General features: G+C 32.3%; 1 protein-coding gene across 4 annotated transcripts in view; it reads right to left on the bottom strand.

Annotated features, from left to right (window-relative positions):
• LOC118201006 (uncharacterized) overlaps window positions 1-21,844 on the bottom strand; it is a 107,542-nt gene extending 85,698 nt beyond the window's left edge. For all 4 annotated transcript variants that reach the window (XM_035373019.2, XM_035373040.2, XM_035373033.2 and 1 more), the window contains exon 1: window positions 21,733-21,844. The gene's annotated coding sequence lies outside the window, so the exon portion shown is untranslated. The remainder of the gene's footprint in view (window positions 1-21,732) is intronic.
• Between the last annotated feature and the right edge of the window lie 6,003 nt (window positions 21,845-27,847).

The raw sequence follows: 27,847 nt of genomic DNA, 5'->3' as shown, positions 1-27,847 counted from the left end.
TTAATTAAATATTGATAAACATAACCACTTTAGAAGTGTTCAAATTTCCTGAGTGTGTAAACTCTGACAACCATGCACATACTAGTCATTCAGTTAAGCAATGCCTTCATTTTCATGTGTGTTCTCTTTTGTATCTCAAGTTCCAACAGTTTTTAATTTAATAAACAAATTGTGATATTTTTTACTTTTAAGTTAGTTTTAAAATATGAGCTTGTGAAATTTGTCAGCAATGGGAGAAATTAGCTTTTCAAACTATTTTTTTTTAGCTTCTGCAAGAATACAGAATTTTGGTGAAATTTTTCTAAAGGTAACAACGAGGAAATGGGTTTTTTCAATAGCCGCTGTTGCTGAGGTTTGCATGAAGCCAAGTCTCCGCAATACTTGGATTTTTTTAAGCAAAAACAGATTGCTGTGTACTTTAGGAGAAGAATAGTGCAAAAAAAAATACAGAAAGATTTCAAGAAAAATGTGCTTAATTTTTTTAATGCATAATCATTGTTTAATAATTCAAATTTGTATTTTAAATTGCTAAAGTATGCTTTATTTTCATATGTCGATAATATTTACTGATTTACAATAAATATCAATAGTTTGAAAAGCTTTCTAAAAAAAAAGGTCATGGAAATCCCCCACTTGCACTCGATAAGTAACATTTTCCTTTTCATCTGTAAAAAATTGCCAAATAATGCCAAGGTGGTCATGTTAATGTGTAAATACCAGAAAAAAGTACAGCAAAAATTGGTAACATTCATGAATTTTATCAGTGGTTTAACTTTTAGGCTTTCTCATCAGTAATGGGTCATTCGCTCTCTTCCCAATGCACATTCTGGCATAAAATGTGGTTTGCGTGTGTTAAAAATGAAAGCAACATTAACTAACAAATAATTCATAAGCATATTTAAAAAAATAAAAGGATGACATTTTGAAATAAATTAATGAAAACAGTGAACTAAATTTTCCAAGTTATAAAGAAATCATTCATGGCATAGATTTGAACAATAAAAACTGCAGTGATCCTGAGGACAACGAGGAAAGAAAAATGTTAAGATTAGCCATGCTGAAGTCTCAGATTTTGTTAATTTTGATTTGGCAAAGCACATGAGTGCTCTTTGCCTAAAGGGAGTGATGTCTTTGTGGAAGATCATTTAAAAGACGGACCTTCACCTTTGCTTTTTTGCTTAATTTAAAATTTTACACTCGCATGCTTAATGATAATTTAAAACTGCTTTACAATTAGTTTGTTTTTTAAAATTTATTTAATAAATTAAGCTCAAATGCCAAAAATTTGACCAAACCACAGGAATAAAAATAGGTTACCATTTAATTGTAAGTTTTAACTTCTGCAAAACAATTCCACCACAATTTCTCTCTTTCTAGTTTAGGAGAGAGAATTAAAGAAAATTTTAACCACAATGCCACATATAGTTATCCAGCCTAGAATATACTTTTGAAGTTTTGTCAGTAACAGAATGCTAATGCATGAAAGGCTAAAAGAATAAGTAAATAAAAGAATGATTTTTTTTTTCCACTGTCTTATCAACAGCACTGTCATTCTAACATTATACTTTGCATCATCCATGATTTTTTATTGTGATACCAATGGACTGATCTGTTTGAAGCATCTCAGTTTTTTGGACTTTCCAGTTACAAGTGGTTGTTCAAACTCTCATTCCATGTTACAACAAATTAATACAGTGAGAAAATTCTTGGAGCTTTTACCACCACAGCACTTATCTCCTTTGAAGCATAGAGTTTTATTTGGCAAGATTTGATAAAACAATCCAGTTTAATTTGCACTGTAGATGTTTTTAGCCACATGTCCTTTACAAACTTATTTAACTTTTTTATATCATCTGTTACATATTGCACATCTACTGATTTTTCTTTACCACAGATAGTCTCAAAAGTAATATTATGTCTTTGCTTAAATTCGTCTAACCAACCAATTAATGCTTTGGAGTTCTGTAGTCCAAGACTTTCTGTAACTTCTTTTTCCTTTTCTTGCAATAATACTCTACTTACAGAAATATTGTTTGCTCTTACAGAACAAAGCCAGTAGAATACTAATGTATCAATTTCACATGTGTCAGTTTTTCTAAATTTTACATTCTTGGAATGTTCATTTATATTAGTAATCCAAAGCAATTTTATTTCTACTCTATTCTTTTGCTCATGACTTACTTGGTTTTTACGAAATGTCTGCTCTAAATTTCTCAAACTAAGCATCTCAGTTTCTGTTACTGTCATTCTAACATTATACTTTGCATATTTGTTTCAGTTATTAAGAGGTAAATTTAATCAACCATCTATTTTAATGCTTATCTTTTCCTTTTTGAAGCCATGATAAATAACGCATGTACATGAGTAATACTATAACACATGATACAAACACATAACAAAATAACACACAAGTACAAAACTGCACTTCTTTGGCTCCCCAGTCCTAGCAATAGCTAATAATAATAGAGGTTTTCACTCTTAACACATTCTGCGATTCCTATTCTTCAGCAGGTGGCCTAATCATCTCGCCATATTTTCTTTTCCATTGGTCCTAACTTGGATTGCTTCACAACTTGCTGATACTGTTTCTTTCATCTACTGAGAACTGTAGCAAGAATCACTGGATTTTGAATTCTATGAATGTGAAATATACGTTTGATTCCACCACAACTTGCTTTTTCCCAACTGAAAAGCAGTTTTCAAGAAAAGGATTACCCTTTTATTTTATTGTTCCTTTGTCACAAAACTATCTTTCACTGAGCACAAATTTGCCTTTGAAATCTCGAAAGATTACTAAGAAAGAGTATTTCTATTTTTATTTATTTTTCTACTTCTATCTTATTTTTGAAAAGCTGATTTTCAGTATGCCTTAAATAGTGTGTACCTTAATTAAGAGGTAAATACATTAAGGTCCCTATTTAAAATGACCAACAGAATTGTGCATTGTTCGGATGAGTCACCTTATAGGAGGTACTACCATACTACCTGAATAAAAGGCCTTTTTCTTACAAAACCTTTTTAAAAACCATACCCATTTAACATGCATGCGCTTCTAAAAATCATATCAACCTTACAAACACAACTTAACATTTAAACAATATATTACAATAAATTATGACTTATGCCTCAATTTCTGCATTAAAAGAAAATATATTTATTCATCATTAACTCAAGGTATGGCATTTTATACAGTCAGAGCCTGATTTCTGCAGACACAAAAAGAGACTATCCCTGGCTGTCACTTTCAAGGAAACTTCAAATCTTTCTATAGTATTTAAAACATTTAGCATTTTATTCATTCTTTCAATTTTAAATTTTAAAAATTAAAATTAGAAACAGGAACAAAATATGTTTTATTTCACACTGTAATTTTGTGTTCCTTTCTTTAAGAAATCAGAACATTGGGTCTTTGTTGCACCTTCTTCTTGACTAATGATATCATTTAGAATCCTCAATTAACAAAATATGCTGTGCTAATTTGTACGACCAATCATCACTGTGATTAGACACTATAGACAGTGTCTCATCATAATATATCTATGTCAACAGAGATCAGATTAAAGAAAGTGAAGTGTCACAATAAAATAAAAACCAACTGTTGCAAAGGAAACCAGAATATTTCATTCAATTCCAATTTTCAATTAAAAGTTTTCTATTAAAATATTTAACTTGCTGAAGTAATTTTTATTCTAATCATTACTTAATTAGAGAAATAAAAATGAAAAAACTAATTATTTTCATTTAAAATTACAGTTCATTAAATTATAATTTATTTGAGCAAGACGAAATGATTTTTATATTTCAAAATTAATTTTTATGATGGGAGGATATAAATATGATGGAATGAAACATCAAAAGAATTCTTCTATGTCTGAAAAAAAAAAAAAAAAAAAAAAAAAAAAAAACAGAATTCTTCATTTCTACATTTTATTCATATACTTGACTATTAATTGATAAATATTTAATTATATTAATTTGGTCATATCTCTAAACCTTAATTATTATTAACAGCAAAATCAATGAGAATTTTTAGAATATCTCCCCTTTTTTTCAGTTTCTTTTGGGGTGGAGACAAGATCCTGGTTTAATATGTGTATGTTCCTATTTTATGCAACACAAACTAGAACCATATAAACAAAACACAAAAGAAGATGAAATTACCTTTTTGTTTAAATAACTTTTAAAGGAAAATATTGAATTATGAGGTTATTACTTAAAAATATTTACGTCAAATCTACTTTATATGAAATATAATTAACATCAGTTACGTCTATAATATAGAAAAAATTACATTACCTTACTAACATATCTTCAGTTTTGTAAATCAGTATCTTAACTATGGCCCTTTACCTCAGGAATATATTCAACATATCAAGCTCATACATGTGAAGCCTTGTATATATATATATATATATATTTTCCTTTATGTAAAACAATTTCAAGAATGTTACATTATCCGATATGGGAAATGATCTTATATTTGTATATCAATACAGCATTATCAAAAAGAAAGCTATAAGTTATTAAAGGAAACTCAAACTAGCCTATTTACAATACAGTATGAACACCAGCCAGTTGATAAAAGGTTTTTATCACTGCTTTTTATCATGCAAAATGAATTAGAGCTTGCCTTTTATAATTAGTAACATTTAAACCATCATAATCAAATATCTTACGTACCTTTAATCATATAGAGAGATTATAATTAAAGTGACCCTATTCAAACTTATGTAAAGGTTGTTCACAATGACATATTTCACTGAAACTTAGTACAGTACAAAGTAAGAGATCCAGACTCATTGGAACTCTGATAATTGTGGATATTAGATTATCAGATTAAATCTAGTAAAATGATATGTGAAAATTATAAAATTAATAATATAAAATAGTGATTTATGAAATAATAAAACATATATGACCCTATGAGAATCAAAATTTACAAAAAAGAAAAGTATTTATTTCTTTGCTGTATTAAACACCTCTTTCGATGCAAGTTGTTTAATTTGTTTCCTTTTTCTTTGTGCTAACATTTTTTCTTTAATTCCATACATAGACATAATTAGTTACAAAGTTACATGTTTAAGTCCTGTAATTCGCGTTGAAACTACTGTTAAGTTGTCAATCAAGATTTTTTCATTCTCAGGAACCTCCCTGTCACTTTCTTCACTAATATTGTTAGGATTTATGATTGCCATTTGTTAGGCTTTAGGATTGTTAGGATTTTGCCATTCATTAGACTAATGATTAGGGTGTTGTCATTAAAATTTAAAATTAAAAACTGCTTTGTCATCTTCATTTATTATATTATTACATTTCTTCACTAATTCCATTAACTGGAAATTTTTGCTTTTTATTTGCAATATCCGAAATCCTTCAAATCTAAACACCTGCAGTTCCATTAAATTTTGTCTTGTTTCTATCCCATGCTGATTAAATTAAGCCTGAATTATATTAGTTATTTGTTATAATTATCTGTGTCCCAAATAAATTCACATACTAAATAAAGGCTTCTCCAGAACTGCTGCTAGACATTTTGCGGCTTGGTACAGTCTCTGCGGGTTCGAAATTCTGCTGCTAAGCACCTCCCCAAATTCTAAAATTTTGCTTACTAGTACCTTCCTTAAATTCTAAGCATTTTACCATCCCATTATTTTATTGTTTTGTCCTTCTCTGAATTCTAAAAATTTTGCCTGCAATAAATTCTGCTACCAGGTGCATTCACACCAGCCTGGTGAATCAGTCCTGGGCTTAATAAAAAAAAATTATTCTCAATTTAAACAGCACTAAATGTAATCTTTTGGTCCATGAGTATCACTTACAAAATCTATTTTTTTGCATATGAAAAAAAAAAAAATTCTGTCAAAATTCTGCCATCAGGTGCATTCACAAGCCTGGTGCACCAGTCCTGGGCTTAATAAAAAAAAGTTATTCTCAATTTTAACAGCACTAAATGTAATCTTTTGGCCCATGAGTATCACTTTAAAAATCTATTTTTTGCATATGGAAAAAAAATTTCTTCTTGTCAACTGAGTTGGCTGAAGTCTGTAATCATCGTCAAGCTAATATCAATATAAAAGGTTACCACGCTCTTCGGTATTCAATTACTAACATTAAAATACTTAGACATTACATTTTAAAAATGAAAAACATTTTTTAAAATGCTTAGACATCACTGTGTGAGTTATTTCTGAAACTGCAATGTGTTGTCAGTCATGCAATGATGAAAGCAAAAAAAAATCAATAATAATTCGCAAGGCTGGCGACAGTGCTGAATTGAAATTAAGAATCAGGACTCTCAACATGTTTTATTATGAAAAAATATCAAATGTGTAAGCGTAAGTATTTTAAAATTAAAAAAAAAAAAAAAAAAAAAAAAAATAGGTTGTCAGTGATTCAGATTTTAGATCACTCCAGATTTCAGACTTTGTACTGTACTTGCAATATATGGACTACAGAGAAGAAAAACTTTGAACTTTTATACAAAAATAACAGTTCAAATTTCAACCAGCAGATGAAAAAATATAGGACATAAAGAACAAGAAACAAAAATTGGAAAAATAAAAATATTTTTAATCATAACATCAGTTCAATGCTCATTATGTTTGCCTCAATCACATGTTGAAAGCATGTTACAGCAATGTTCAACAGTAGTGCCGAAGGTTTTCTTGCGAAACTGCTAGAATACACAGCGTTACACTATAACACTGAAATATACAATATAACAATTGCTGTAACACAGAATGTTGCTTTCAGTTCAGGCATAGTCCATATGCTTCCTTCACAGATGCAATATTTAGGAGTCCCCACAACCAAAACTTGCAAAGATTCAAGTCCAGAGAACGAGGCATTCGAAAAATTTCTTAAAGCTACTGTCACTCTCAGTCTGCTAATATGGAGTGCTGCATCATCTTGCATGAAAACAATAGTCTCTAAACATTCTTACGCTTGTAAAGCAGGAATGACTTGCTGCAGCCAGAGTTTGTAGTAACAATTCACCTATTAAGGGTCCTGGAAATGTATTCTCCTCAAAAAAAGGTGGGCAGGAATAACCTACAGTTACATACTAATAACGCTGAGTCTGTTTATGCACAACATCGGGGTTTACAGTATCCATTACGTGACAATTCTGAGTATTCACTGCTTTGGCTAAGGCACAATATGCCTAGATTAACCACAAAATGTTCCAACGCAATGCATTACCATTGGCTAATCTAACAAGAAATCAGCAAGCAATATCACTGCACTGATGTGGATTTTAAGGGCACAGCCTTTGCACTATGTGAATCTTGCATAGTTACTACTTTAATTCAAAACTTTTCATAATGTAGAACGAAGGATAGACTAATATTGTGACCCTGCCTGAGAACTTGTTGAGAAATGTTGGGAATAGCATGCTTTGTAAATTACACCAGTGACTTCATTCACATTTTCATCAAATAAATCTGTTTTTGTCTTTTTTAATAGCAGTAACCCAACAGCCCATTCTGTTCAAATTAGTATATAGTTTTTGTGTTTTTTGTACCATTATGCAGGTGTCACAAAAAACATAAGATATTTTTTACATAACAGAATTAATAAATTTTAAACACATTCTAAATGAAATACAATTTAAATTTGAACAAGGTCTATGAATTTAGAGATGTCTAGCAACATTTAAATTTTTTTTTTTTTTTTTTTTTTTTTTTATGTAATTGTTGCAACATAAACTCTAAGTCTGATTCCAGATGGTGGCATGAGGTGCCACGTTGGCATTTATTATGCCATTTTGTACTGCCCCACATTCTTTCAACTGTTTGCATGTGATATCCAGTGTTTCGGTCTACGAAACTGTATCTGTAGTTAACAGCAAGATGATCAATGCCTGTTTCTTTTAAATCCTCTGTTTTGTATGCTTTCCAGAAATTAAAAAAATTGTATGTATTACCCTCTGTGACATTTTTTTCAGTCGTGCCAAGTCAAGTTTTAACAAAGCAATCTGAAACAGCTACAAGAAAACATTTTGTTTCTGCACACGTGCCTCCAAAAATCCACTGTGGAAGAAAAACACATCCACCATTACTTTTTCTTCTCATAAAAAGACTTTCACCAACCTCCACTATTCTGTCATTTCCATCAATTTTAACTTTAGGTCTACACAACAAAGTGTTAGCGCAAACCTACCGCATATAACTGTTCCACTTGCTAACGGTATTGTGGTTAATTTTTAATTGCAGATTACAAAACTCAACTAAGGTCAGTTCATGGGCACCAACAGTAGATAAGTTTTATGGTTATAAGGAAATTTTGGTGCGATGCTTCAAACCAAGCGTGAGATCTGGCATCTGTTTTTTCTCAGCACGATCTAAGGTTGCAAGGCATTTTGGTGTACCATAATTGGTAAAACATAACACCATTTCATGATTACTTTTACAAAATCTTCACCTACCACGACCACCTTTATACTGTAGCAATTTTACTACCTCCTCTTCAACTTCAGGTAAATACCAGATTCTAAAATCCATTTCCTTTCTTTTTTTTTTTTTTCAAACTATAAAAAATACTTCTAGTCAAATAGTGTATACGGAGAACGTCATCTATCACATTATTTTTTGTGCAGTTCTTAAAAAAGGCTGCAACTCAGAGCACGTGAATATTTGGCTGAATTTCACTTATAAAAGAGACATGACTTGGCAGATCCATTGTTGCTATCTTCGGCATGTTACTACACCTTTTAAGTGTTTTTTGTGGCACCAATATGACGGAAAAGTACTTTTTTTTAATATTTTTTATACAGCTGTTTTTCCACAAGTGTTTCAAACATTGCTATTCTCACAGAAACTATTACTAAACTATCACACCAAAAGCCCAACTATCCGGCATTGAACTAACTCGAATATTTTAGAATTTTAGAAAACAATCTTCAGGGAAACATTTAACACACAAGAGATTTGTAATGACATAATAGAGCTCAAAATACTATTAATATACATATAATTTAGCTATACAAAGTCTAGCTGAATAGTATGATTTAATGCCAATAATGATTAAGTATGGTGTCACAACACAAGTAATAATAATAATAAATAAGTTCATTTTAATTTCCTGGTTATAGAGAGTAGGCTACACCTTGTATTACCTTGAAACAACAACTCGCAAAGTTGTTGTTTCATTTACGGTAGCCTGAGTAGTTGAAGGTTATGGAAATGCTATTATGACGTAATCAGTTGCATGATTGTGGTAAATTTATAAGAGCTTGTGGTGTTGTGATGGTTATGAAGTATACTGCTTGTTTTGTGGTTTAGACGGTAAAATGGCTGAATGTGGTAAGATTAATTTGAAGTTGTAGTACGATTTGGAAAGAAAGGGGAAAAGAGCATTACTTGAGTGATGTGTAAATGAAAGTTTACTTAGTAGCCATTATTATGTGCCCTGTTTGTAGCAAGGAAATGTGTATGGTCAAACCTCGGGCGATAACGGTGCTACGGAGGACATTTTTTACTCCTATTTTGTGAATTTACGTGGCGACGCCAGTATACAGATTCTAGTTCAGATAATTTTAGGAAGTTTTTGGATGCTGTTAAGGAGTTTTGTTTGATTGAAGACATGTTAATTCGTAAATAAGGTTAGTGGAGATTTCCTTTGTGTAGTGCAAAGATGAATTTCCTTTTTTATGTTACTTCATTGTTTGATTTAAAATGTAGTTTATTGAGATTATATATATATATATATATATATATATATATATTTTTTTTTGTAGGCTGCTCCTTTGACTTTTTAAGTGAATATAGTTCGATGTGTACATGGACAAAGTCAAGGGAGTGTGCAATGGTAAGTTTGAGCAATTCTCTGATGCTTTTTGAAGTGAAAATAGGTCGATGTGTACATGGATACCGAGTATGTGCAATTCTTTGTCCTGTTATTTTGGCTTAAGTCAAAGAATTGCAGAAACTCGGTATCCCTGTACCACCAAAAATCGCCAAGGAGTACCCGTAAATATGTATTTACCAATTAACTTCAAATTCGATTACCTCTCTATAAACTTTAATTTTTAAAAAGAATGATTTCAGTTCTATTTTCTTCTAGCATTTAAAAAAAATTAATATTTATGACTGTATGAAGTGAAATATTTTCAAACTTACAGGAAAGCAAGCATCAAAGAAAGCCATGACCAAAAATATGTAAACAATGGCAACGTAACATGAAAAATTATGATATGTGATTTAAGTTTTTTATATGCTATATCTGTAATTTGTATCTTTTTATTATCTAACTAAATTAAATAAAGAACAATACAGTACAAAGTCTTTAAACCGGACTCGTCGGGACTTCGGCGATTCCGGATTAGGGGTTTTTCTGGATTACAAATCATCAATTTAAAACTGGTAAGATGGCATGCAGAAATTATACAATTAAAAATATGAAACCATAATTTATGAAATAAAGAGCATTTATGGTCTAAAGGGTATCAAAATTTACAATAAAAAAAGCTTAATATTTATTTGTTTACTTTATTAAACATTTCTTTCAATGCAAGTTGTATAAGTTGCTTCATATTATGTGCTAACTTTCTCTTTAATTCTATAAACAGACATAATTTCTTGTTCAGTTACAAAGTTCCGCTGTTCAAATCCTGTAATTGCTGTGCCGAGAATACTGATTTTTAATAATAATTTATCAATCGAAATTTTTTTTCGTTTTCACTAACTCTCTGTCACTTTCTTCACGCCTTTATCCATTTTTTGCAGCAATAACACTTTTTGTTTGATGGACATCGAAACATGCTTTCGCTTTGTAGATCCTGTGGCAGCTCCAGAATTTGACACTCTTTTTGACATAATCGAAAATTCAAGCTTACTTTTTATAAAATTGCTGTAACAGTCTGCAAAAAATAATAAGCCAGATCCAAGGAACAATGCAATCTGCAACATTAACTGAAATAGATAATTAGATAATTTTAGCTTAGCTTATTAAACGTGCATGCGTAAACGTATTATGCGCATGTATAAACGCTACGCATGTGCAGAAAGTTTGTAGCTTTGAGGTACGGATTAAAGACTTTGTACTGTATTTCATTTATACTTCTGCTTAACTAACTGGTGACATCTCTACCAACTTTCATGTTCGGCAAGATTTCATAATGGGATGAGACCTACGAAATAGGTTGGCTTTTGTAAGACTGAAATACAGTTTTTTCTTTAAATCTTAATTTTTAAGAGTGGGCTTTTGATATTCAAACTGATAACAAATAAGATGACTGTTTTTATAATTTGCATTAGACTTTTCTAATATGAATTCCGTTTTTTATACATTCAGCTATCCGGAATGACATTTCCCAAGGTTTCTGAATACTCAAGCTTTTACTGTTCTGTATTTCTGATAAAACAACCTGACTAGTGAAGCTCGATCTTTCTTGTCAGGCATAATGAAGAATAATTTTACAGCACTGACTACAGCCATTTGAAAGAGTTCCTAATTTGCATAACATCCTTTCATTTTTCTTTTACATGAAAAGTGCTCTTGCAATGGTCAAAATTTCAACTATTATTTATGCATTTTTTTTCCCCTTTCAATGGTCCATGTAACATATTATACAAAGTTTCAATAAAATAGTGAACCAAAATGAGCTCTGTGTTCTCCTATAAGGTCGCCTTCTTAGCATGCCTTTGTGGTGTAATGGTCAGCACATGTTTGAGAGATCTGAGATTTGAGTCCCAGCAAGGGCACTGCTCATTTTTCATGACTCCTGCTTCATAAAAATCCTAATGACTCTACAGTGGCACCCGAACTAAAGAAGGTGGTGGATGATGATTCTCTACCACCAGGATTTGGCAACTGGGTCTCCTAATCCCCAGTTGCCCTTTAAAAAGGAATATTTAAAGTATTTCTCCCGCATTCTTAGCATGCCTTCAAGGAGTAATGGTCAGCACACTCAGCACGTATTTGATAGGTCCAAGGACATTGCTTATTTTTCATGACTACTGCTTCATAAAAATCCCAATGACTCTACAGTCTGAGTAAGGTTATTTCAATTATAACTACCTTGTATTTCCTTTCAACCCACAGAAAAGAAAAAAAAATAACTTCAATTATTTTTATGCATCTTATGTGAACTGCATTTGAATTTCATTAAATTTCAGTAAAATTTCCTACTGAAATTTCAAAGGATGAATTAAAACTTTGATATTTTTCAATTACGAACGTCAGCTCAGAAAAGTTTTTGGAAACAAACTATAAACTAATTCAGAAGTCAAACAACAAAAATCAGCGTTATACCTACAAAATTTTCACAGGACTAGTTTCGATGGTTTTACCGAACCATCATCTTCAGCTGCAAAACCGCAAATGAACAAGATATGTTCTAAACTCTTAAACGGAGGACCATATAATCCGATCCCTAAAGATCCTTCACCTTCGGACTTATCCAAAATAAAAACTGCGATCAAATCTTCGCAAATCATTTCAAGCAACTTAAAACATTCGCTTATCCCATCTGTTGCGAATTGTGCCAGATTATATGCTCTTCCCAAAATTCATAAAAGTGGTATTCCTTTCCGCCCTATTGTATCAAATTTAGGTACTGCCTCGTATCCTTTAGCTAAATATTTAGTTTCTAGATTTTCCACTCTATTAGACAATAACATTTACACCATAAAAAATTCAATAGAGTTTGTAAAAAAGGTTAAAAACATTTCTCCTAGTAATTTACTCATGGTTTCTTTTGATGTAAAATCATTATTCACCAATGTCCCAGTGGAGGGTGCATTAAGATGTCTAGAAACCAGACTTCGCGAATTTCATTTCTCTTGCATCGAAATTGATGAGCTAATTTCTCTCACTCAACTCTGTTTGAAACAAACACATTTTGTTTTCCAAAATAAATATTACAAGCAAACTGAGGGATTAGCCATGGGAAGCCCCCTCAGTCCCATCCTGGCTGATATCTACATGCATTATTATGAATCAAAATTGTTTGAAACTTTAAACTTCCCGGCATGGTTCCGCTATGTAGACGATACTTTTACCCTGTTTGAAGGTAATAAAGATGATTTAAATAAAGTTCTTTCAACAATGAATTCTATTGATCCTGCTATTCAGTTCACTTTTGAACTTGAGACTTGCAATTCTCTTCCGTTTGTCGACATTCTGGTTACACGTAACACATCCAACTTCAGTACTACAGTTTACCGTAAACCTTCATCAGTTTGCCTTCCACCACACTTTAAATCATGTCATCCGACTAAACAAAAGTTAGCTTCATTTTATTCCTATGTTTTCCGTGCTCTTCAAGTTTGCTCCTCCAAACTAGCCTTTGATGAAGAACTAAATTATTTAAAAGCAGTACCTATTGACAGGGGCTTTTCACCCAACATTATTAATCAAGCAGTTAAAATATATCTTGTTCATTTGCGGTTTTGTAGCTGAAGATGATGGTTCGGTAAAACCATCGAAACTAGTCCTGTGAAAATTTTGTAGGTATAACGCTGATTTTTGTTGTTTGACTTCTGAATTAGTATTAATTCGGCGTGTTATTGTGTCTAAACTATAAACTGTTATCATATTGCCATTCAAATCTAAAATTATTCAAAAGCCATTTTGTAAAAATTCCAATATGATCCAAAGACTCCACAAATTTATTTTTCGATCAGTAGAAAATTTAAATGAACAAATAAACATTTATAATAAATATGATATAATTACAATAAATATAAAATAATTATAATAAATAAAACATATATTTACTATGCACGTTCTACAGTGATTTAATTAACACATTTTAAATAATGAAATACAAACATTCTAAACATATTCAGTATTGTTTATCTGAATTTAACCTTCCAGCACGTGCACTTGGCAATTTTACATGAGCAAGCGCACGTCGTATTTTTTACGACATCCGTTATTTTACTGTTTTTGGCACGAAAAACGACAGAAATTAGTGAACATTCATAATAAATTTAAGAAATAAAATATTAATCTTATTATTGTAAAATACAAATGATATCACATTCAAATACAGTCAAAAGTCATTAATTCGGAAACCCATAATCCGGACCTCAAAGCTACAAACTTTCTGCGCATGCGCCGCGTGCATAGGCGCTTACACATCCGCATAAGACCTTTACGCCTGCGAATATGCGTGTGCGCATGAGCGTTTAATGTATAACGGACGGTATAAGCTAAGCTAAAATTATCTAATTCAGTTAATGTTGCAGATTGCGTTGTTCCGTAATCTTCGAATTGGATCCGGCTTATTATTTTTTGCAGACCGTTAGAGCAATTTTATAAAAGTAAGCTTGAACTTTCGATTATGTCAAATAGAATTTTCGATATATATTTACTAATATGTAAAGGATCTACAAAGCGAAAGTATGTTTCGAAGTTTATTAAACAGAAAGTGGAATTGCTGCAAAAAATGGATAAAGGCATATCCTTTGATTGTCTAATCATTCCGAAATATCTGTCTATCAATTTTACGCTGCTCTGCGGGGGGATGGAAACGACGCAGCGCGCAATGAATTGAAAATTGATCAGTCAGCACTATCCTTAGCTTCAGGGCAGATGTTTTTATTTCATTTGGCTTATAATTCCTTACTAAATGTAGTATTTCATCTCGATGTACTCCGTCTTTGATATGATTTAAATCAAATTCCTCGTCATTATAATTTGCTTCCAATAGCGAAGAAAGTGACACAGATGTTATTGAAAACGAAAAAATTTCGATTGACAAATTAGTCGGTATTCTCGACACAGCAATTATAGGACTTGAACAGCGGAACTTCGTAACTGAACAAGAAATTATGTCTGTTTATAGAATTAAAGAGAAAGTATTATTACATAAAAAACGAAGCAACTTAAACAACTTACATTGAAAGAAATGTAACAAATAAGTAAACAAATAAATATTAAGCTTTTTTTTTCTTTTTTGTTAATTTTGATACCCTTTAAATCATAATCGTTCTTTATTTCATAAATTACGGTTTCATATCTTTAATTTTATAATTTCTGCATGCCATCTTACCTGATTTAAACTGATGATCTATAATCCGGAATCTCCGAAGTCCCAACGAGTCCGGATTAATGACTTTTGACTGTATAAGTAAATTATTTTTAAGTTCTTATGTTAGTGAGATGGAAATGAAATGATGTATTTCATTAAAGAAAATTTTTAATTTATTATTTAATTATATTTTAAAATCGAAGCTAATTTTAATAGTCACCAAAGACAAGTATAGACAATAAAAAAGGAAAACACCTTGGTAGGAAAAAATTTAAGTTTAGCATTACTTACTTTTGCAAGGAAATTCACTTCTTACTGGTTACAAAAATGCATTTTAAACTAACTTTAGTGTTTTTATTTATTTCTAAAAAATAAAAATAAAAGAAAATAATGAATGGAAAGAAAATAAAAAATGTAAATCGCTCTTGTTCTCCCATCCAAAGGTTTCCTTGTCTTCCTTTCTTCATCAGATAATTCTTGAAGAATCCGAGCAAAATCAGCTGGTTGCCCATATTTTTTTTTGCCATGAAAACCGATATAAAATTTACAGAGCCAAATTTATTCAAATTAAAATAATACATGGCAATTAATAACACAAAATTACAAAATATTTGAGGAAAAAATATTTTCCGAATTTTAAAACACGACCAAGCATGTGTCATAAATTTTATGAAAAAGCTGCTATGTAGCACAAAAGCCCAGTTAAAAAAGAAGTCAAATAACTTCCTGTTCACACACTCCATGATGTGGGGAAGGGTTGAAAGGATGAATAGAAATTACTTTCAGACGTCTCAACTTTGATACGCGAAAAATGTGCATTAAAACCTCAATTTGTCATAACTGTTGCACATGTGCATGTGCTGGAAGGTTGAAGATTAGTAAAGTTAAATAAACACAGTAATACCCACCAACAGGTAAAGAATGCATAGTTAAAATTTAAATGTTATATATATCTACAGGCCTTGAATTTACTATTTACTTTACTCTTACTTAGTCATTGGAATTTTATATACACTCACTTTCAAAAGTTAAGCACAAAGATGTAAAATGCAAAAAAAATCAACAAATACAGTCAAAAGTCGTTAATTCGGACACCCATAATCCGGAATGATCTATAATTCAGACCTCAAAGGTACAAACTTTCTGCGCATGCATCAACGCATAATGCTTTCCCGCATGTGCATATGCATGAGCGCATGCACATAATACGTTTACGCATGCGCGCTTATTTTATAACGGACGGTATAAGCAAAGCTAAAATTATCTATTTCAGTTAATGTTGCAGATTGCGTTGTTCCTTAATCTTCGAATTGGATCCGGCTAATTATTTTTTGCAGACTGTTACAGCAATTTTATAAAAGTAAGCTTGAACTTTCGATTATGTCAAATAGAATTTCCGATACATATTTACTAATATGTAAAGGATCTACAAAGCAAAAGTATGTTTTGATGTCCATCAAACAAAAAGTGGAATGGCCGCAAAAAAAAAAAAAAAAAAAAAAAAAAAAAAATGGATAAGGGCATATCCTTTGTTTCTCTAACCATTCCGAAATCTGTTTATCAATTTCACGCTGCTCTGCTGGGGAGGGAATGTCGTGGTGTGCAATGAAATGGAAGTTGATCTGTCGGTACTATCCTTATCTTCAGGGCAGATGTTTTTATTTTATTCAGCTTATAATTCCTTACTAAATGTAGTATTTCATCTCGATGTATTCCATCTTTGATATGATTTAAATCAAATTCCTCGTCATTATAAATATCACGAGTACCCATCAAACAGTTTTCTGGTTGCAATTTTCTAATTTCAACTATGCGTAATGTATGCTTTACGCATGCGCGCGTTGAAAGAAACGTTTAATAAAGTAAACAAATAAATATTAAGCTTATTTTTGTAAATTTTGATACCCTTTAGATCATAATTGCTCTTTAATTTCATAAATTATGGTTTCATATTTTTAATTTTATAATTTCTGCATGCAATCTTACCAGATTTAAACTGATGATCTATAATCCGGAAAAATTGATAATCAGGAATCGCCGAAGTCCCGACGAGTCCGGATTAAAGACTTTTGACTGTACTGCTTTGATTGACACAAAATTCGGCAGGCAAGTAGCATATATATTAATGCATAAAACAAAATCAACAATTAAATACAGAAATGAAAAATATTAAATTTTTGTAAGTTATCAGATAATGACATACTGGAGACTTAAACAGAATTATGTATAAAGTGAAAATAAACAGCATAAAATGAAAAAAAAAAAGAACATTAATAGGGTATATGATCTCCCTCATCTGTATACAAAGTTTACATCTTGTGACCATGCTTTCAATTAGGTGGTCAACAATTGCAGAATTAAGCAATCACCATTCTTGTAGAGCAGTTTCCAGCTCAATAAGAGCGGCTGGAGGTGGGAAACGTGAAGATACAGCACGGCCAAGAGCATCCCAAAGATTTTCAATGGGATTAAGGTCGGGCGAATATGCTGGCCACACCATACGCACAATCCCTTCACTCTCCAGGTAGTCATCGATGATGTCAGCTCTATGGGGACATGCGTTATTGTCCATTAAAACTAAAGTAAGGCCAACCGCTGCAGCGTACAATCTCACAATGGGTTCTAAGACTTCATCTCAATACCGGACAGCCGTCAAACAACCCCATTTAAAGGTGTGCAGGTCGGTACGGTATCCTAATGAAATCCCTGCCCAAGCCATAATGCTTCTACCTCGGAATGCGTGATGTTCAGTGATGTTTCGGGACTGATTGCGTGTTCGTTGTTCACGCCATATTCTTATACGCTTGTCGTCTGGCTCCAGAGCAAATCTTGACTCATCAATAAACATGACATTGCCCCAGTCAAACACATTCCAATTGACATTTTCCCAGCACCACCCGTCGTATTTTTTTCTTTTTTTTTGATTGGACGAATAGAGGAACAAAAACTCGAGGTACCCGGGTATACAGTCCACTCATATGTACTCTTCGGCATATAGTAGCTGCAGATATCGCCTTACGAATGGACGCTGTAACCATAGATGTCACACGTGTGGAGGTCGCTCTGTGATTCCGCTTGGCTACAATAGTAATATATCGATCTTTCGCGGGGGTTGTAACCCTTGGGCGACTGGCTACGGTTCTTTGAACAACTGTCTGTGTGGTTTGGAATTGTTTCCATAAATGTGACATTACAGAATGATGAACACGGAAGAAAAGAGCAACATCTGTGATCGACTGCCCTGCTTCAATGTGCCCCACAGCACGGCAGCGCTCAGAATCTTCCATTCGTCTTCTGGAAGTCATAGAAACACGTATATCTTGAAAACAAATTGTATGAAAGTTTTAAACACCTTCCATTAGCACTTACAATCAACTTCTGTAACCCTTCATAAAGCTGGCTTCTTATAAACTGGTGATTTTGCACATTTCTTGACATGAAAGCGCGATTGGCTGTTAGTTACCTAACATATTTGCATACTTCCATCCACCTCTGCAGCAAATTGCATCCTCTTCAATTCTGATTGGCTTCCGGAAATTATTATTTTCCTCTCCGTGCTTAACTTTTGGAAGTGAGTGTATATAAAATTACAAAATAATTTTTTTTAAAACATTAGTTTTAAATTTCTTACTTTATGTCTTTATATATATATATATATTTATAATTTAAAATACTAATTAAAATACTGTATAAAAACATATTTATTATAATAATTTATGGTTTCAACTGAATTTCTGTTCCTTGGAGGTGGTACTCAAAAGTTTTCTAATGATAAATTATATATATATAATTACTTCATTTACTAAATAATATTGAAAGCCTTCAGGGCAAAATTTATAATCTATCATTTAAGTTCCAGCTTTTCCGTTTAATTTTATTATATATATATATATGTTTTTCTGAGATGGCTTTCTAAAGTGGTTAAAAGTATGAAAAAATTTGTCAGCTAGGAAGTTACCAAAACTGATTTGACAGAAATCCTATACATATCTATGCTTATTATAATAGATATCTAAAATACTATAAATCCTTCAAAAATAAGAAATTAAAAATTTAATTTCTAAATAAGACAGACAGATTACGTTGTTAATAACAGTTTCTTTGATATCTTCAGTCAATGTGATAGAAAATATCTTTGTACATTAACACATTTAAAAAATAATAAATTTTAGGGTATTTTATACGATCTGTTTATATATCTCGCTCAAAGCTTACCACGATTACCAATTATTGATAGCCTGAGCCATAGGTACTATTTCCAGTGCTTTGAAAATGCTAAGGCAGCTGATGATTTCATGCCCCCTTCCTGTTTGCCAAGAACATTTCATCCTAAAATTTCATAACATAAATTTGGTATCCCTCGGATGGTGCGCCTAGGGACAGATAACCCTCTTGCCTCCTTAGCTCTGCCACTATTGAGAGCTCTACCAGCTAAGAGTCAAATACATAAACATGATAAATGTCTTAGTTCTTACATTAAATCACTAACAGCCTGTAAGATTTACCTGACTTATAAATGATACCCGACTTAATTCTGTACTTACTTGTTACTGTATTTATCATTTAACTAACAGATAATTTTAAATACATAACAACTAACGTGTTATTTCCTACATCAAAATCCCTATTTTTAAATACATGAGTGAAATTCTCTCGTAATGTACCACATCATTAAAACTCCTATACTAATTTTTATATCATGGTATAAATTTGAAAGCTATTAATATAACAAAGAAAATTAAATTGCATCCGCATAACAAGTAGATGTGCTTTACCAGGATAATGCAACTTATTTGGCAATATTAATTTAGAATAAAAAATAACAATACTTGAAAAGCAATTATCCAATTATAGACTAAAATATAATTACATTCATGTTTCCTTACTGGCCACTGATATGATGGCATATTGTACAAATGTACATATTAAAAAAAGGACAATCAAAATATATTTTATATTCACGTAATAACATCCAGTGATAATTTATGATGGCTTCTCTTTATTTTGTACTTATCATACAACACTCTACAGTCTTAATCATTAATTGCATTAGAAATAACCTGTTTTTTTATAATTACCAACTCTGCCTTAAAACAACAAATCTTACTGAGATTTTATTATCTTCTGTTCAGATAAATATAAGATCTCAGGTACTTTTCTGTTATTGCAATCGGATGTACGTATGTATGTATTTTGCACTCCTGAATTCAGCCCCAATAACAGCAAAGTACCATACCTAATTTAGTACAACAAAAACAACAGAAAAATTTTAACCTAAACAGTTTATAAACTCTTCACCATGGCAACCTATTCCAAAGAATCTACATATGCACATAAGAAAATGAATTGCCTATATCATGGAAGATAAGTGTGCAAGCAATAATGATTGCTAATATGTAAACACAGGAAAGAAACAGTTTAATACAAAATTAAAGCCTTTGTTTTTGAAATGGAATAAGCATTCACTCTTTGGTGAAACAAAATACACATTAAGGGAGGAAAATAACCATGCATTCAAATTTACAACACAATTCAGATTTTAATGCATTTCTCCACTGCTGTAAGAATATGTAATTACTTCTAACATGTAACTTTAGAATGATACTTCAATATCCATCTCAAATTCATACTTAAATTTCAGTTTTAATAATTTAAAAACAAAGTAATTGCTAAAAACGATCTGTAAAACTTCCAAATACAAAATTCATAAGAATCCACAGATGTCACTTATAATTATTTTTTTAAAATTAAATATGCATTGCAAACATCAACTTACCTTGCATACAAGTAAAACACTTATAAAAACATTAAAACTCGTGCAGTATCAATAAGCATGAAATTTTACTTAATTATATTGGAGAAGATACAAAAATTAATGCACTGATGTATAATGACTATAGAATACATAATCCTTTATATCAAAGATAATGCACACGAAGAAAAAGGCCTGATAAAATAAAAATGAAACAGATTAATATTATAAAGTAGTTCTCAAGAAAAATAATGTTATCAATTTGAAAGTATGAAATCAAAAGGATAAACAACATTAATATACTTTCTTAATTACAGTTCTGCCAATACAAAAGCAGTGATTTTAAATAATGCATGGCAGTACAATGAAATCACAGAAATAATAAAATATGGGCTTTAATTTGGATAAAAATTAATTTCTTGTCGCGATACATCGCAAATGCGACTATGTCATATTTCTTAAAATGTAAACAAACAGCAATCAAAAAATTTCACAACAAATCGCAAGACAAATTAGTAATATGAAAACAACCCACCATCTTCAAAGTTATAAATATTCGAATATAAATACTAGGTAATGATTATAAACAAAAAAAAGTTTCGATTCCTCTGCCACGAATACCTTATTTCCCATTAATTCTTAAAAGACGCGCCATTTGCACAGTGCAAGACTGGGAAATTTGAACGAGGAATAGGTTCTAGTAATGTAATTCAAGACACGCTTATATAATAATAACTCCTCAGATGCATTACGCCTAAGATATTTAAAGCAAGTGTATTTGTTTATATGGGGACCGATATTTTGCCCCGCGGCTACGATTACATGAATTAGCACACACTGCGCCTGTACAGCACTGGAAAATACATCGCATTTTTCGTCGCGCACATTTTTGACATCCGTGCATGAAATTTATTTGATTTCCGTATTGTATGGTTACTATGAATGATCCTTAAGTATTAGGAACAAATTTGAGAGGAGGAAGTAGTATTTATTGCGACATTACCCATTCTCTTAGAAGGCATCCCGTTTAACTTCAAAATCACGCGCCGACCATTGCCATTCTGAATAAAAGCCCCCTCCCTTCCCAAAATCATATACTTCCCTTATTAAACTTCAAAGTTACCAAACAAGTTTCCACTTTTTAATTTTTACAATAAAATAGAAAAATAAACGAATATAACAACAGAAATTTAAAATGATGATGAAATATGAAGAATAAGAAATTGTCACAAAATGTTTTTGTTGAAAAAGTAATTAAAGTAGCATGGCGCTGTTAATAACCGTGACATGGCGCCAAATCGAAAATGACGGGAATACGATAGTAAATTAATAATCATTTCCCATAAAAAATACTGATGACTGTTCATAATTATAATCACATCAAAGATAAACTTATAATTAAATAATATGAAAGCAATCAGTTAATACTAAATCGAAAATAATGTAGATGACAACGCATAATATTAAAAGCATAATAGTTAAACTTAGACTGAAATTTTTTGCATACAATAGGCTCTTATGGTATGGCTTTTATGCAAATAAAATATATGTATGGAATATGGTAAACTAAAATTTCTTTAGTATTCGTTCCGTTCCGTTTGCCGTTGCCGAAGCGTCTAGCTTGCAAAACTGCAAGTTGTATACCAGCTATCTTCATTTGGTTGTTTCATGCAGCCATGCAAGGAAAAAAATGCCGAAGTGAGTCCTGGAGACAAGATAAAATACATAAAATAAAAATTTTTCTCACAGACTGAAAGACTATATACACAATATTTACAACCATTTGCTTTTCATTAAATGAGTGATGAGGATGAAGTCAAAATCATGCTATAAACACATATTCAGCAGAGATTTTGGACAGAGCACAGATGCGAAAGCGCAATAGAGTTTTATGTAGGAAGATTTTGGTTATCGGTAAGCATGAAAGCTGCCAAAGGACGAAGATGGCGGTCCTCATGAAGAATCTCCTAGCTGAAAAGTTCAAAGTGCTTCATTATATTACATTCTTGTGCTTCCTGATAGCAGCGTTCATTCAGTTTTCTGAGAAACTTCGCCGACTGTTCGATCTTATGGTCGTCGTGAAGACATTTGTTACGCACATAGAAATGGCATTTGTAATAATGCGAAGATATCTGTTTTGCCTCACTTTAAGCTTCTTAAGTTCCTTATCGGAGATAGTTGTCCATGCCGGCAAAGCGTGAGTCATGACTGGTCTGATAACGGAAAGGTAAATAAGTCTCTTCTTGTTCGGGTCCAGTGAAGAGTATTTCCCAATAATTGGGTGTAAGCATTTGAGGATTCTAAGCGTCCTGTCACCCTCATTATTAACATGATGTGTCCAAGTAAATGAAACACCAAGGTATTTATTTGTCTTTGAAAACTATTGGAACAATTTCGTTGAATAAAGAAATTTGTTTTTTGATCGGAGCGTTCCTTTTGCGTTTCCGAATGATCAAGAGCTGTGACTTTGAGACTTTGAGACATTTGGATTTTCTATTGTGCACACCACTGTTCAATAGAAGGAATAAGATCTTGAAGTTTTTTGACTGCGTGATTTACATTTGCAGATTTTATAGCTAACACGGTGTCATCTGCATTGCAAGCCAAATTAGAGTTGTTGTGGGGTATTTCTGAAAATCTTTTGTAGGAGCCAGCACCATTTACACAAACAAAAAAATCCCTGTTCGTGATGAATGAATGTATCGTAATTAATAGCTCTCTATGAAAGTGACAGGAAATTTTGAGATAAGTCCCTCATGCCAGACGTGGTCAAAAGCTTTCTCCACGTCCAGAATGAGGAGAGCAACACACTGTTTATTATGGAGCGCTGAGCCTGCAAACTCCGTAATCTCGCACTAGTTGCTTGGTCGTCGAAAGCTTGGCTTAAAAACCAAATTGTTCAGGTGGTAGTAAATTAAGATAAGGTTGCATGCGTAATAAAATAATCCTTTCATAGATTTTTCCTAGCGCTGGTAGCAAACTTATAAGGTATTTCTCCCACTTTCCTAGCTTGCCATCGTGGTGTTGTGGTCCTGCACGCTGGGCCGTTATTCCAGAGGTCCGTGGTTCGCTTCCCGGGGAAGGCAATTGCTCATTTTTCATCTCTTCGGCTTCCAAAAAATCTTAATGTCTCTAAAAACTGATCGGCCGATAACCGTCAGGTTTATTGTGATACTTTTTTTTTATGTTCAAAAGAAAGTCGTTAATGCTATTCATTTCCTTTTAGAAAGTTATTTGTAAACTTAAGCTTATGAATGTCCAAATATAATAATTTTATTTCTTGTTACTTAAGAAAGTTAAGACATTAAAAATAAAACATTAAAAAATAAATTAAAATAGTGTGCTGGTTACTTCAAAAAAAGTTTTCAAAGAAAACCTTTAGAAGCTAAAATTCCTTGTGAATGCCTTTTTTATGAACTGATAAAGGGATGCTTGTGGATGCTTTACGAAAAAAGTCTGCCGAATTTCTCAATAATTAGCAGCAGGAAATTAGGATGGTCTGTGAGAGGAACGGAAAACGCATATAATGTATCAGAAACGTTTAATATTATACTTAATTTGATGCAAGTTTTAAACAATTTAGATGTCGATTGGACGTCAGAGCCGATGCGAAATTTATGACAATGGAAAGCTCTGAAAATTTCTAATAAATATGACGATGGTGACAACTTAGAAACGAAGTTACCTTAGGAAAATTTCGAGAATTCCGGCAGGCGAATTTCGGGATAATTTTATATAAACAAAAGGATGATTTGAGTCCCGTAGTGCAGATTTTAAAAGTAATAGAAATCTCATGATCATTACAATACTATGATAAATCAACTTTTACGAAAAGTTATTGCGGTTGTGTCGGAATATTTAAAAACTGACAAAGAGTACTTTTTACCGAACCATGATGTAATCAGACAAAAAAAAAAAAAAAAAAAAAAAAGACGAGAAATCATCACACGTTGAAGGCAAGTTATCATTAAATAATTATATAGAATCAGATATTTTTTCCCGATTGAAATCTGTTTCATTACTTTTAAAATTATGTAAATATGATGTTGCTTTTGGAAAATCTAGTTGTAGCTTTCCTGAATTCCAATATGCATTTGCTACTGACATGAAGTTTAGTCACCCCTGATATATTACATTACTCCGAAAGACACACCTCCGTATGTCTCTTTCTAAGGCTTACCCATTGAGCACACCTAGGTACATTTATTTCTGTGTCTTACCCATTGAGCTCTTCTACAATTTCAGCAGGTCCATTCAGTTTCAGGGTGGATTGGTTATTCTTCAAAGAAATTCCATTAGGGCATTTCTGTAAACCAAACGGGTATCATCTCTCTCTCTGTAGAGTAGGTCCACAAGCAGCCGAGTTCTGTGTTCAAGGATTGTTTGTGTAGGCTATGAGTTGAGTGCCTTAGAAAGTGGTCTGCGTAGGTCTATGCATGCTTTAAAGCTTTCCATTCTGATACATCACGCAGGATTAACTGCTCTTCAAATAAACTCCATTGAAGTACTTTTGTAAACGGTTGGTCGAATATGGATTACTTCTCTGTGTACGTGTGTGTGTTGATGAATAAAGAATCATAAACATAATTACCTCTTTCGGCAAAAATCCTAAAGATCATTCGGGTTGGAAAAACATGGCCTGGTTTTTGTTTTTCTCCTAAAGTCTGAAGGAAATTAGAGTTCGCCTACGCGAAAAATTGTTCGGGAGAAGAAGAAAAAAATTTCAGTCAGAAAACGAAAATCTGTGATTCATGGTTATAATAATCAATGTAATAACATTAAATATGGTTATAGTAAGTATCATTTTTTAACCTTTCTAACATTTTGTAAAGACACAGCTCGGTATGTCTCTTTCTGTGTCTTTTTCTTTCAGGGTAGTCCTCAAAGAAATTCCATTTATTCTTCCAAAGGGAACCTGGGTAGCATACATTGAGAAATGTTATATTTCGGGCTTTCATGAGAAATGAAAGACAAATCTAAGGGAAATTGGTTCCCATATCTCAGTTCACTTCGGACTGAAACGCGGGCTGAAACTCTGTTGGAAATATTACTGAGAAATCTGATCAGGTGAACCTTGACGATGAAAAAACGTATCTTGTATAGTCCATGAGAATCTACGTAGAAGATTATACTCTCTCATTGTACAAGACTGTGGTGTCTCCCTCTTTTATATTCGTTTCAGTCCTTTCTATGTCGTTCTACGGTCGCGGACACTTAGCCGACAACCACTTAGCCGACAGGACACTTAACCGACACCAGTTAGCCGACAAGACATTTAGCCGACAGGACATTTAGCCCACAGGGACACTTAACCGACAGGACATATAGCCGACAGGACATTTAACCGACACGGACACTTAGCCGAAAGGCCATTTAGCCGACACGGACACTTAACTGACAGGTCATTTAGCCGACACGAACAGTTAGCCGACAAGACACTTAGCCGACAAGGATACTTAGCTGACAGGACATTTAGCCGACAGGACATTTTGCTGAAACAGAGAGTTAGCCGTCAAGACATTTAGCTACGGGACACTTAACTGTCAACACATTTAATCCGCAGGACACAACATTTAACAGTAACGTTTAGCTCACACGTGCCCAATAATTATTCAAACTTACTATCAATTACAAAATTTCTCGACTTCTCCATAAGTTCAAGGAGGCCCACCAGCGGCCGAGCGGTAAAGTCGCTAAACACTGGTAATTCGGTCTGAGGTTCGAATCCCGCGAACGGGCTGGCTGCATGGGTGTTTTCGTGGTTTTGCCCATGTGTATACGAGCCAGTTTCCCTTAGAAAGTCCTCCACGAAGGCATCACTCCCCTTAGGCAGATAGCCCTAGTGTGCTGTGCCATAATTAAATACACCACCACGCCACACCATAAGTTCAATATTTAAGTTACTTTTTCACTATCAGTAAAATTCATTTTTCGATTCTTAAAGATCTCATATATACTTTTAATTATTGTGTTAATTTAGCATTGTTTGATATGTATCCATGGACCTTATAAGAAATAGACCAACCCAAATGGGTTTTCTCCCTTGCCTTGGCGTATTGCCGGCTGTCACCTTGCCCATATCCGGAGGAATATGTAGCGCGTGTACTTTTCAAGAAAAAGCTGGTGATAGCACCTCATTTCACAAATTAGAATTTTTAGATATCTTTATTTTTGAAACTGAGATAGATTTTTAAAAATTTAGCATGTTTATCAGCATAATTTATGTTCTAAATAATTATAAAGCTGTTGCATGCTTTCAGGTCTGGATATTTTTGTAGCTTTTCCTATGCTGTAAGGAAATTTGTATCTCCTTCTTTTAAAAAATAATATTTTAAATCTAAACTAATAGAAAAATTCAAGCAAAAAATTTTCTCTTACAATTTTTATGCTTTTATTGGTATAAATAAGTAAAATATACTAAAATTGAAAAAAGGGATTTTTGAAAGTTTTTGCTTAAAATTCTTATTTGTACTGCTTTTTTAAAATTATATCTGAATATTAAAGCATAATATTATACAAAGAAGTTTTATTTCAATAATATTTCATAATACATCATAGTGATTAACACTTTTAACACTTTAATAATTTTTATGCATTTATTATAAAGTTAAAAATTGTATTTGACTGTAATAATTAATTGTGCTAGTATTTTATAGTGATTATTTTTTTAAATTTATGTCTAGTTCTTCATAAGTTTTCTTATTTATTGTTAATTTATTTTATCAGCCCAAAGAGGCGGCAACTCAGAAAAGCTATTAGTTTCGAAACAGTATTTTGATTTGTTTCACTATAAATGTCCGTTTCACTTTGCAAACTGTTGCTACCAAATATTATCGCCCTGTATTATATTTAAAGAAATTAAATAATGAATAATCTGGATGAATGCATGTATGTTTCTCTCGCACTGTGAAAAAATTAACAGAATTTAGAACCATAAAATTTTGAATAACGTAATCCTCCACCCGAACATGGGCACCTGCAAGGCCTAATTTCGAATTTGTTTTAATCCATTTCATATTTTGTAACTTTAAAAAAGTTTTGATTAGCAAACTCAACGAGTTCAAAGCAAGCAATGGCAACCCTGTACAGAAAGTAACATTTTTATCTCCAACGCGGAA

Source organism: Stegodyphus dumicola, chromosome 1 (assembly GCF_044657685.1).
Source record: "Stegodyphus dumicola isolate Sdum_Otavi_A_Nest chromosome 1, ASM4465768v1".
Classification (NCBI taxonomy): Eukaryota; Metazoa; Arthropoda; class Arachnida; order Araneae; family Eresidae; genus Stegodyphus; species Stegodyphus dumicola.
This window is presented reverse-complemented; position numbering and strand designations above follow the sequence as displayed.